We start from the raw sequence: 12,960 nt of genomic DNA, 5'->3' as shown, positions 1-12,960 counted from the left end.
GTTATTTTGAGATCAGCTTCACTAAACCCAAAACCTATTTATCAGTTAACTTGATATCTCTCTCTTTCTCTCTCTCTCTTTTTTGTGGGATGGGTCAAGGGATACAGGAACTTCAAAGATGGTGTGGAATAACAAGGGATAGCAGTTTAAGGCACTTACAGAAAATGATAAAGAAGGGCTAAGACAAGAAATAGAAATACCCATACATACTAGGTCATATCCTCAATTTGTACATACAGTATACAAAGTGACCTGTTAACTTCCAAACTGACTCACTAAACTTCATATTACCATTATTTTACTGTGCATTCCAAGTTGAATCATCAGGTTCTACCAATATGAGTCCATCCTAGTGAATTTACCCACGAATCTGATGAATGAACTGACCAACTAGGAATAAAGGCACTTTTCTAATCTGGACACAATTAATATTTAAATTATGCTTTTAACAATCAATGATGTGTGTTTCTGTAACAAATATGTATTTTTTTTCTTTTTTCTACAAACATACAATATTTCCTTATTTGAACATTAATTGTAGGTCGTAATTCGAATTAGTCGTAAGTCGAAAATGCAAAAATAATACATATAAAATATAAAATGGGTGTCTCTTTTTCTTCTCAGCACCACGAGAACTCTCACTTTTACGCTTGCCAGCCGTTTAAAAGGGAATTACAAATGAAAATTTTGTCAGTACACAGCGCGATCACTAACGTCGGGACTTGAAAATACGTAATTTTAAAAATATTTTATACGACTGGCGGTCATATGTCCGGGTGGTCGTAAGTCGAGTAGGTCATAAGTCGAGGAGTACCTGTATATGTTTTATATCTGTTATTCGTTATGTGTACAGTACATGTATTATGAAGGGTAATGCACTGTATACACATTACTATCTCTCGGTGACTTATGAATGATTTAACCCATTTGTTACATATACAGTAAAGTAGATCAAATTTATTCCAGGTTACTCAATATTGTGTGAGGAGTCTGATCTCCTCGCACTTCTTTCTGTAGATGTCAGGAATTTATAAATTTTTTCAGGTATTACCAAAAATGTGTTTGTTTGATTTTAAAGTTAGCTCAGTAATGATTTATATATGCTTAATATACACTCGTTGATTCTATATGGTTAATATACATTACACTACTGTTTGATTCTGGCCACCCAGCATAGTATGGGAACAGGATTGTGAGAGTGAAAAAATGTCTACCATCTAACTCAGTACAGTATTGTGTAATCAGGCAGTCAAGGTTTTTTCTTGGCATATTCAGTGAAAGCAGAGTATTTGCTTGCAGCTGGTGATAATCCTGAATATAATTTGGTTACACAGGTAATTTTATACGCTTATTATTGAACATGCTAGTGCTGAAGCAAGTTCCTCTTGGTATGTACCCATTTATTAAATTAAAACATAACAAAATCTTTTTGTTATTTAAAAAGATTATGAAGCTGATGGAGTATTAGGTCAGAGAATGTCACTTGAGATTCATTAACATTGAAGTGAGCATGGTACAAAAGGACCTACTTTTTTGTTTTTAAGTTGGAAAACATTTACTGGTTTAATGTAATTCAGCTCTACTACTCTGTACTTCTAGTCACAAATTTGTGCTTCTTTGTAATATCATCAGCAATAAGTAATAAATCATGCATTTTTTGTAATAGTGTTTACTGAAATTCCTAAACTATTTAGACAGATACCTGTATAGTTTTTGTCACCCTGGCAAGCCTTTCTTCGCCATGATGTAGGTGGCTAGAGTCGGAGTAAATGCTCACAAAATGGTTCACCCTATATTCAAGCATTTAGTCACAGTAACTATTGTAACAAACTTGTGCTACTGATGTACTTCTTCTCCCACCTGTCAGCACCACATTCATTCCAACCCCCCCCCCTCCCCCCCAAAAAAATGCCAAGCTCGCTGATCACACACACACACACACACAATGATGCATCCTTGTGTCCATCCCCCCACATCTAAGATCTCTTTTACATCAATTTTATTTCACACATAACCAAGATGTCCAGGTTCATTATAAATATTCGAGATTGCGATTTTTTTATCGTCTCTGTAATAGCCACACAAGTTCTAATGCTTGAGTCTTGTGCTCTTTTATTTTCTCTCTCTCTTGGTAAGTGAATGCAAGGTTGTATTACCAGTACTATACAGTATTTCCAGACTGAGAATAAGTGTACCATACATAAAGCCCCCAACAGGCAATATGCTCCCTTCCCCATCATATACTAATTTTAAGTAGAAAAGTAATTTAACCTTGTCATTTAATTCTTTTAAGATCTACTAAATGAGGCAGCCATTAATAGTAGCCAGTCAGATAATGCCTCTGCTAATTAAAATTCCTAGCTTGGAATTGCAGAATTATTTTATGGTTACTAGTAATGGCATACCTGTATTCTGTAACTAAACAGTAGAAGCAGAAAATCTATTAATCAGTCTGAGACTAGGAAAAGAACAATAATAATTTAGTGAACCATGGGATACGCAATAACGACTCCACTTCCACTAAAGCTGTGGAAGCATAGAAATGAGGTACATGGTGATGTATTAAGACCACCCACCTATTTACGATGTAGACAATCCACATGAACAATGGTCATTGTCTGGCCAACGTGGACACATCTCTCGGTTCACTTGTCAGCTGCGGTCTACTTGAGTGCTGCTACATGGCCACCCACTGCACTACAGTACCAAGCATTGTACCATGATGATCGCACATAGCCGTGGTCATGTAAGTTAATGATTATCTGTGTTGTTACTTATCATAGATGTTTTTTTTTCTACCTTACAGTGAAAGGATATCACTAACATTCACATTGCATTCTGTTATGTTGACTGAAGTGATTTTTGCTATGTTTTTGCGATTGTAAAGTTCTTTGCCTCTGTTGTTGTGAACATGATGTGAGCAGTGTAAAACATAATAACATTATCATCGTCAGCTTTGTTTTTATGACTCTGTTTTGTGAGTGTGAAATGAGCAGTGTAACTTTGAAAATGTCTCTGGAGGTGAAACTTGACATTGTGAAGCAGCATGAGACTCCCCAGAGGTTGTGTGGGAGTTAGTGACATCTCCACCCCACCTTTAAGAGTCTCCTTAGCCTGGAAGATGTGTGTTGTTTAATTGTGTTGTAGGTAGTATATTATTAATTTAGGATTTTCTTTTTCGGTGATACCCATGGGTGTCCAACTGGCTGAGAATGTATCCCATGTTATAATGATCCCAATTTACGATATTTCAGGAACCTAACCCCCATCGTAAATAGGAGGATACCTCTTCAAGTGTCCCTCTATTTATGATAATTTGTTTTAACATTAGTTAGGTTTAACATCCTCTTAACGGTTTACATTAGGCAAATTCCATGTTAAGGGTAGCTGTCGGGAGACTAAACTCGCTGATACAGAATGTAAAAAATGAGGAAGTGTATCACTCCCTTCACTTATCAAACCCAAGATGGCCGCTATGCTCAGAAACTGCTTTTCCATCCTCTGTGCAGCATTACCTACCTTCATGCTGCCTCACAGCCACCCCACATACCACACTGACCACAGTTCCACACTTTGTTCCGTGATTGCACCTGCCCTTGCTAGTGTAACCAAGGTTATTGTTATTTATTGTTGCTTAACCTTGAGATCACTGTGATATTTGCCGTTATTGGTAAGAGGGAAAATGTTATTCAGATTTTGCTGTTTTGTTGATTGTGAAGTGAATAATGTAATAAGTTTGAAAATAGCTAGCACGCATCCTGCTGATTATCCTGCCTCTGGGAAAGCCGAGGCTTTGAAAAATACTCTTCCTGGAGACAAAGTTACACATTGTTAAGCGGCAAGCTTGTTATTAATGTGGTAAGTGTTATTAATTTTGTATATATTTAATTAGTGTAGGATAGTTTTTTTAGACATATCTGTATCCCATTGATACCATATTAAAAGGATGGACCCTAACTTCCACTTTGACGATGGAAGCCCATAGACACAAAATTTTATGCATTGTAATAATTATTTATTTTATTTATTTTTGCAAATTTTGTTTGTAGGATTTTGTGTGTATGTAACCGAGTAAAAAAAATGAAGAAAATAACATATCTCTACCCGAAATTATGAGTTAAAAATACTTATACCTTATGATAATTACCAGCATTTTTATTTTATTATTTTTTTGCACTTTATGCATGTAAGATTCCGTGTGTATGTAACTAAACAAAATTTATTTGGGTTCTAAATTTAAAAAACAAAAATAGAAAAAGGTACTTTACAAATAAAAAAGTCATCCCTCAAACTGCCACTGTAATGGGAAGTGCGCCCCCAAAAAAGTTGTTTGGCTAAAATATTTACATCTCTTAAAATGCCATTTTCTGAGATGTACTGGACAATGATTTTTTTTGCCCAAATTTTATATCTCACAAACAAATGAGCGCCAGAGTGTTTAGAAGATTGATACGATAGTACAGTATAATGTGGTTACAAATCTGGGTGGTGACAGCGTATCCTGAACTTAGTACAGTTGTACCCCACTTAACGCGGTCAATAGAACCCAGAGGGTCCCGTGTTAAGTGAAATCCGCGTTAAGTGAACAACAGAACATATGGGATTAATTCCAATAGAAACCGGCCCGACCCCCAAACTCCACTTTTTGAAGACACATAACTATGTTGTAGTAAAAATAACATCTTAATTTTATGATGGTACATGCACACAATTAATACTTAAGAGAAATAGAGAAATACAGTCGCCAAGTTAATGTCCATTCAAATAATGGACTCAACTCCCTCCCCCTCTCACACTACACTGCCGGCTCTTCCCTCTCTGAGAAATTTTTGGGGAAAACCACTAAATTTTAATAAATAATACCTCAAACTAAAGTTAGGATAATACAATTGACATTGCTGGATTCCTTGTAAGACCAGGAATATTTTGAATATAAATGTCATATATTTTGCACAAAAGATAACATAGTTACTCAGAAATTTTTTTTATCTAAAATTTGTATGTCTAATGCAAAATATATGATGTTTATATTCAAAATGATCACCAAATTATAAGAATTCCAGCAATGTAAATTATATTCTGGCCGGGTAATTTGTATGAATTTTATGAGCTAAACAAATATCTTCAGTTAATAAAAAAAAATAATCTTCACGACACTATCTGTCAATCAAAGTACCCCACCTTCCCTGCCCCCTCTTCCAACCGCGCGGTCAGTCCCAACCCTCCCCCCCCACCCCCCACCAAGAGAAAGAGTGGGTGAAAAAAATAAATTTTAACATTTTGTATTAAATAATACCTCAGATTAAAGTTAGGATAATATAATTGACATTGCTGGATTCCTTGTAAGACCAGGAATATTTTGAATATAAATGTCATATATTTTGCACAAAAGATAACATACTTACTTAGATTAAAAATTGTATCTAAAATTTGTATGTCTAATGCAAAATATATGATGTTTATATTCAAAATGATCATCAAATTATAAGAATTCCAGCAATGTAAATTATATTCTGACCGGGTAATTTGTATGAATTTTATGAGCTAAAAAAAATATCTTCAGTTAATAAAAAAAAAAAATATTCTTCACAGGGTAACAGATGGTCGGTCGGTCCCTCCCTCCCCCCCACCCCCCACCAACCGTCCCAAGGAGATGTGTGGGAAAACCAGAATACTTAACTTTTTTGTAATAAATAATACCTCAAACTAAAGTTAGGATAATATAATTGACATTGCTGGATTCCTTGTAAGACCAGGAATATTTTGAATATAAATGTCATATATTTTGCACAAAAGATAACATATTTACTCAAGAGTAAACATTTTATCTAAAATTTGTATGTCGAATGCAAAATATATGATGTTTATATTCAAAATGATCACCAAATTATAAGAATTCCAGCAATGTAAATTATATTCTGGCCGGGTAATTTGTATGAATTTTCTGAGCTAAAACAGGCAGTCAGGCAGGGTGGCGGGTGGGGCAAATCTAAAAATAGCGTCTCGAGCCGGACACTCACCGCGTATATGATGAACAAATCCGTGTTAAGTGAAAGTTCAGCTCTGGCGAGGCACCGCGTATATGATAAAACGCGCTAAGTGAAACCGCGTTAGGCCGGGTAATACTGTATATGAAAAAAAAAATATTGGAGTCTACCGTAAAAGGGGTTTCCTAATCTACAGGTAAGCCAACAGATCAGAATATAAAGAGCCTTAGAAAAGAAATAATCTTTGAAAACAATTAGTTCCATTGACGGTTGGATATTACAAAAAAACAACCGCCCCTACATCAGCTGATATTAAGATATAAACACGAAGATGGAAGACACTGCTGACGTTGTCTCCGTGTCAAAATCAAAGAGAAGAAGACCTAATTTCTCTGGTGACGAATTGAGGAACAGGAAGCAACTTATCCCTGGGAAGCTGGATAATACTGTAGTGGACGACTCCCCTACAAACTAACTGCGTAGCAGCCCACCACCTGCTATCACATTCCAATGTGCCGCCTTCCCTAGCAACCAACCAGATGTTACCGTATCTTAGCAACGAAACTATTCACCGGCTACTTCTCGGGTTTTCCCACCATGACTCATAGCGGCTGCTGCGGGGTATATAAGCTCTGTCTCTCCCTTGAGATTCAGTCTGACCAATCTTCCTGAACAAGCAACACCTCCTCCTCTGCCGCTGCCTGGCGACCCTCGCCTCTCCTCCGCCTGCCTGGCGGTCCTCGCTCCCGCCAGCGAGCATGTCCTTCTCTGAGCTTCCTCACCAACCAACTCTCATTCTGCCCATTTTCCTGAACAAGCAACATCTCCTCCAGCAAGCTCCTAGCTGTCCAGCATTCATTCAATCAGGAGGCCAGCAACAGGCAACATCTTCTCTAACGAAGCTCCTGCACATCTACCTCCTTCAACAAGCTACTCACCGCACGTCTCTACCAAGCAGCCCCTCACCACACGGCACCTCCAGCACCAGACTGTCTATCATATATCTTATATTATACAAGAAAACCACATTAGAGTTTCCTTCCATCCTGAGTGCTAGACTACATTAATATATCGATACCCCTACAATACCAACACGGTCAAGACCAATACTGCCTTTAAATAAACCAGACAAGACAGAGAGGAAATATTGATTTATAAACCGAGGTATCTTCATGGCAAAACTATTATTATTATTATTATTACAGTATTATCATTATTATTATTATTACAGTATCATTTCTTCTAGCAATAATTATATAGACCCCTTCAGAAGCATTTACTCTACTAATTTGAATGCCTGTAGTGCCGCCCCTTAAAAAAAAAAAAATACCGTGATGTAGCTGAAGTCAGGCGAAATTTATATTCTTACGATTCTCTGCCAAGAAGAAAATGCACTGAGGAACAAGATGAATAAAACAGGTAAGAGTTATTTTATTTTACCAAATATATTGTGGATACGGTACTTAAAATTTTGCAGTCAACTTGCATAGTTTTGGCAATGTTCACTACAATGTCCTAACCTACCCCAAACTAACTTAACCTAAATATCTTGTAGACGGCACCCTATAATAGCACCATTTTAAGACAGAAGTCGTATTTAACTATATTTCACGTATGGACTTTGAAGATGTTAAAACTAACTGCTTGTTTGGTTGTGGACTAGTTTAGTGTCGTAAAGGCAGGGTCGTTGATGAACCTTCGAATCTCATGATGAATTTTCGCTAATAATTTACATTTTATTTTACATAATGATGGTTAGAAGAAATTTGAGAAAATGAACGAGACGATAGATGACGGCTAATCGTGTTTGAAGTTCTTTCTGCCATCCAGTCGGTAAATAGATATGGAAGAGATTTCAAGTGAATCAGTAAATTGAACCAAAAAATTAAGGAATCGAAGCACTTCAAGAGTTCGGCACTCGCCAGTAATCAGTAAGATACAGTGATGGTGACGGCAACATTGTGTGTGTGGTGATACAGTATTTGATGGCTATTTCCAGGTTTTACGTTCGCTGTTTGTGGGTTACCTCGTGTTTGTGGCGCCGTTAAGGTCTCCAGGACTCTACATCATGATTAAAAGCAATTGAGTACAGGTATGTTGATAAAAAACGTTTTGTTGTACTGTGGAATCTAGGGAGACGGAGACGGTAGTGTACGCTCATTCGTGTGTCCAGGAATTGTGAATGCCCACGGCTCTGACAGATAATACTACGTATATTGCTATTAGGATGGCTATTAACCGACGTTAGCATGTGGATATATAAATAAAAGTGTTCGTTTTAGGTACACCACGGAAACTCATAACAAAAAGAGGTTTTCCTAGTGTATTTTGTGTTGTTTCAAACGAATCTGACCTCCATATCCGTTGTAAGTACTGTATGCCGTTATGAAGATATGACCCCCCCCCTCCAATTACCAACAACCATGGTTGTTCAGAGTGGGCAGGGCTTTGAAATAGAGAAAATGTGGAGTAAAATACTAAAAAAGAAGATTCGTTTTAGGTACACCACGGAACTTTAATTTTCTATTTATATAGAAAGAGAGAAAAAATATTACGTTTCCGTCGTAAATTTATATTATTTGAGTATTTTAACTGATAGTACCAATAATATTGGTTATTCAAATTGGGCGGAGCTTTGAAGAAGAGGGAAAATTTGTGGTAATTTACGAAAAAGAGCACCCAAAACATCTCTGAAAACATCACTGGCTTCCCGGATTCCGGTTTCCTCCTGTACTAACACTGTATACAGTAGACCAACCGCCCGAATTGCTATAACTTTAGTGATGGTCAGTACAAAACTGATATGTTTTATTTATTTATTTGTGAGTGGCCTAAGGTTAAAAATGCTTTAAAAGCATTTCAGGTGGATGTAGGGTAGATGATTAGTGGGTCTCATGTTTTTTACCTGACCTGTTGGTATGTCACCCATTTTTTATAAGCTCTTCATTCGTTTGCGGCGGAGGTGGTGTGTGGATTAGTGGATCCCATGATTTTTACCTGATCTGACGAAAGCTAAGGTGCTCCAGTGTTTCCCTTTTCCTGTGGGGTTTTATCAAGATTAATCTTGTACACGTTTCCATTGTGGATCTACATGATGTAAATATATATATATATATATATATATATATAATATTGGTATGTACAGTGTCACCCGCCCACTATCATGGGACGTTAAAAGTGAAAGTCGTGAGCGCTGGGGGCGGCCTTGTGTCATACTGTCTCACATATGGTGTGTAGCATCTCCCTTCTTCCCCCAGGCGGGTATTACAACACACGTTCTCAGCCGGGCAGGACAAATTTTCCTCATCCAATCGTTACTACAGCCTTAATCTTGACATATAGAACGAATCTGATACCAATTTTAATTTGCATTATCATATATCTCTAAGTCATTGTCTCTAGGCCATATGACAGGGTAAGGGCACGTAATTCGACAGCTTCCTGGAAAATCCTCTCACCACACCAGCTGGAAGCGTCTTACGTAACACTGGCAACAGCTCTTACTACTGAATCACGCACGGAAGTCTAAGATGGTAATCGTTGGTGCTTTACATAATGACCATCTAAGAGTAGCATGTGTTTGTACAAATTGCGACCAAAGTTGTGGAGGGGGTGGTGGTGGTGTTAATGGTGGTGATGGCAATAGTGATGTTGAATGGTAGTGGTGATGGTAGTAGTAATGATGCTAGTTATGGTAATGGTGATGGTAGTAGTACTGATGCTAGTTACGGTAGTGGTGATGGTACACACATTAGGCCACTACTGAGGTACTCTACATACCCCCAGACAATAAGTATTGACATAGGCATATTTAAGGACTATTGACTATATAATAGAATTGGCATCGTTAGTTTATCGCTCTCTCAGGTAGGCTATAATATAATCGTATATATCATCATCATCATCATAGTTTATATAAATGATGTCTTAAATTCGTTGAAACCATCCATTTACTATAATTAATAATAAAACTTACATTTGACCTATAGGAGAGAAAGGAAGGGGGGTAAGACGGATTCAGAAGAGAGAGGGTAGGCGTGAGATTTATTTTTTTATTTGAATGGAGTTTCAGGTCATGGCCGCGGGTCAATATTAGAGGTCAAGGAAAAGTGTTACTTGACCCCGGAGTGACTCGAACACCCAGCCTTCTGATCTGGAGTCAGACGCGCTACCATTGCGCCACGAGGCCGTCAATAACACTTAACTTACTACTACATTCAGATTGCATTCCAGTACAGTCACACTACTGTCTAATACATTCACATTACTGTCTACCACACTTACACTACTGTCTACCACACTTACACTACTGTCTACCACACTTACACTACTGTCTACCACACTTACACTACTGTCTACCCATAAATATTCTGATCACCTCCCATTTAAAACCTTGCCTTGTAGAATATGTAAGCTAGACATCACAATTTCTGGGGTCTGATGCAAATACCCCCGGTGGAAAACGCGATGCAAGCAAGAGGCAATGATGAGAAAACGTCTCCAAGCGTGGGAAAATTTGGGGAAGCGTGAGAACTCTGCCCAGCCTTCGTCACCGTGTGGGGATGACAGACTAGAATAGAAGAGAGAATACTGTGTTTTTTCTGTATGTGTGTATGTTTAGGGATAGATATATAGATAGATGTATGAGAGAGAGAGAGAGAGAGAGAGAGAGAGAGAGAGAGAGAGAGAGAGAGAGAGCTAATCTGACCCTGAAAATAACGCATCTACACAACCCCAGGTTAACGAATCTACTGTAACAAGACGCTCGCATAAAATAAACTTAATTTGTAGAGTAATGCAAACAACACGAGCGTAACAGAGTGTGAGGGAGAAAGAAGAGAAAGGGGAGGAGAAAAGGGAGAAGGAATAGGAAGAGAAGAAAGAGGAGGAATGACTACTTATAACATAGCAAACGAGTATTTATTAATCTCTCTCTCTCTCTCTCTCTCTCTCTCTCTCTCTCTCTCTCTCTCTCTCTCTCTCTCTCTCTCTCTCTCTCTCTCTCTCTCTCCAGTTACAACACCTACAGTACCTTATATTTATCTATTCATTGAGTTTCTAGAAACTACATACCTGTGTTTATACTTTCACGGAGTTCGGGAGACATGGCGTGGAGGTGTGTGTGTGTGTGTCGACATCAGGTATGGGTGTGTAATGTTTGAGGGTGGGGCTTCAATTTGCAAGGTGTGGCAGTAACAAGGTGTGTCCATCTGATGGTGTGTGTGTGACAGTAGCAAGATGTGTGGCCAGGTGAGGTTGTATGGTTTGCCACTTTCCCCTCATCATCAGGAAAGTGGCGGTGAGGTGCAGGAGAGGTATAGTGTCGCCGCGTGTGTGATTGTGAGAGAGAGAGAGAGAGAGAGAGAGCTACTTAACCTACAAGATAAATACGATGACCTGAATGGCGTCGAAATTCCACTAAGACTCTACCATAATTCCACACCTCTTATAGAAACGAGTATAATATATCCAGTAAAAGGGAAAAAAGAATAAGGGATAATACGCCACAGATAATTATTATACTCTTAATTATACGAGAAACGACGACCAGGTATTATTACCGAGAGAAAGCTTTTGTTATTATGGTCTTGTGTTTATCTCTGTCGGCCTCTTATCGTTCCTGAATTACGTACGTGAGGTTTGTCTGCTTGTCTGAGTGAGGAGGAGAGTATGTGGAGAGAGCGTTATTAGGTGTAGGAGGAGGGTGGGTGGTGGTGTGATGGTGTGGGTGGTGTTGTAGAGGTGTTGTGATGGTGTGGGTGGTGTTGTAGAGGTGTTGTGATGGTGTGGGTGGTGTTGTAGAGGTGTTGTGATGGTGTGGGTGGTGTTGTAGAGGTGTTGTGATGGTGTGGGTGGTGTTGTAGAGGTGTTGTGATGGTGTGGGTGGTGTTGTAGAGGTGTTGTGATGGTGTGGGTGGTGTTGTAGAGGTGTTGTGATGGTGTGGGTGGTGTGGGTCGTGTTGTTGAGGTGTACATGGTGTTGTAGAGGTGTAGGAGTGGAGTTTTGTGATGGTGGCAGCAAGGAAGGGTATATAGGGTGCCAGCCATAGCAAGTTCCTCAGGGTGGGGTTGTGGTCGCTCCTCCGTCAAGGGCTGATGCTCCGTGTCTGTCACTCTGTCACGCGGCACGGCTAGCTAGGTGTGGTGCTACTCCCTTCCCTCCCTCCCTTCTCCCTCCCTCCGTCCATCCCTCTCCCTCCCTTTCCACACAGGTAGCCACATCAGAGAACACCTCGGCTTGGTGTTTATGACCCGTTTGTAAATAAGCGACGGCGAATCATGTTTATTGGTGTTCTAAAGTTATACTGTATGGTGTTAGTGTGTCTCTCAGTGTGTTGTGTGGCAGGATCTACATATTATGACGTATGGGAACTTTGTTATCCCTGGCGCAAAGATGAGAGAGAGAGAGAGAGAGAGAGAGAGAGGGGTTGTAATTACAGGTAGGTAGTCGGATACCTCACCTGGCCATCGACTACAGATAACCACCCAATCCTATTCCTGTCTTAAGTAACTCCTTTCTGGCGTAGACTCTGATCACACGACCATTCATGTATATCTACGTATATGACTCAAGCCTTTATATTCCTGTACCTTACTTTCGGTCATGGTGATTAAAGATATGAGGTCAAAAATTATAAAATCCAAGTAAATGGTTGTAATTAATGTCACCTGGTGTAATAATACAATAGCTAGAGTAGTGAAGATCTGCCCTCCTGGACCGTCTGAAATGCTTATACTTGGCTGGAGTATATACGAGTGGTTTTTTTTTTTTGGTTTTTTTTTGCAGGGGGTAAGTTTTGCGTCTTCGTCACCTAGTAAGAGAAGATTTTGTGTCCTACTGTAATATAGGACCTTGTTCTTTCCTTCATGTTTTGTCTCGTCAGGGTTGTCCTTTGCCACTCACCGTCACTCAAACTGGAGGGACGACCTTGAAAGACGATAGGTTGGGAGGTCACTCATTCATTCCACACTA

At 39.0% G+C, this 12,960-nt stretch overlaps 1 non-coding gene across 1 annotated transcript; it reads right to left on the bottom strand.

Moving 5' to 3' along the window:
• Positions 1-10,104: 10,104 nt before the first annotated feature.
• Positions 10,105-10,176, bottom strand: Trnaw-cca. Its single transcript has one exon. It is a non-coding gene; the product is annotated as a tRNA-Trp (tRNA).
• Between the last annotated feature and the right edge of the window lie 2,784 nt (positions 10,177-12,960).

The sequence above is a fragment of the Homarus americanus genome, unplaced genomic scaffold (genome assembly GCF_018991925.1).
Source record: "Homarus americanus isolate GMGI-L3 unplaced genomic scaffold, GMGI_Hamer_2.0 scaffold16430, whole genome shotgun sequence".
NCBI classification, from domain to species: domain Eukaryota; kingdom Metazoa; phylum Arthropoda; class Malacostraca; order Decapoda; family Nephropidae; genus Homarus; species Homarus americanus.
Note: the sequence above shows the minus strand (reverse complement) of the source record. Positions and strands in the feature narration are given on the sequence as shown.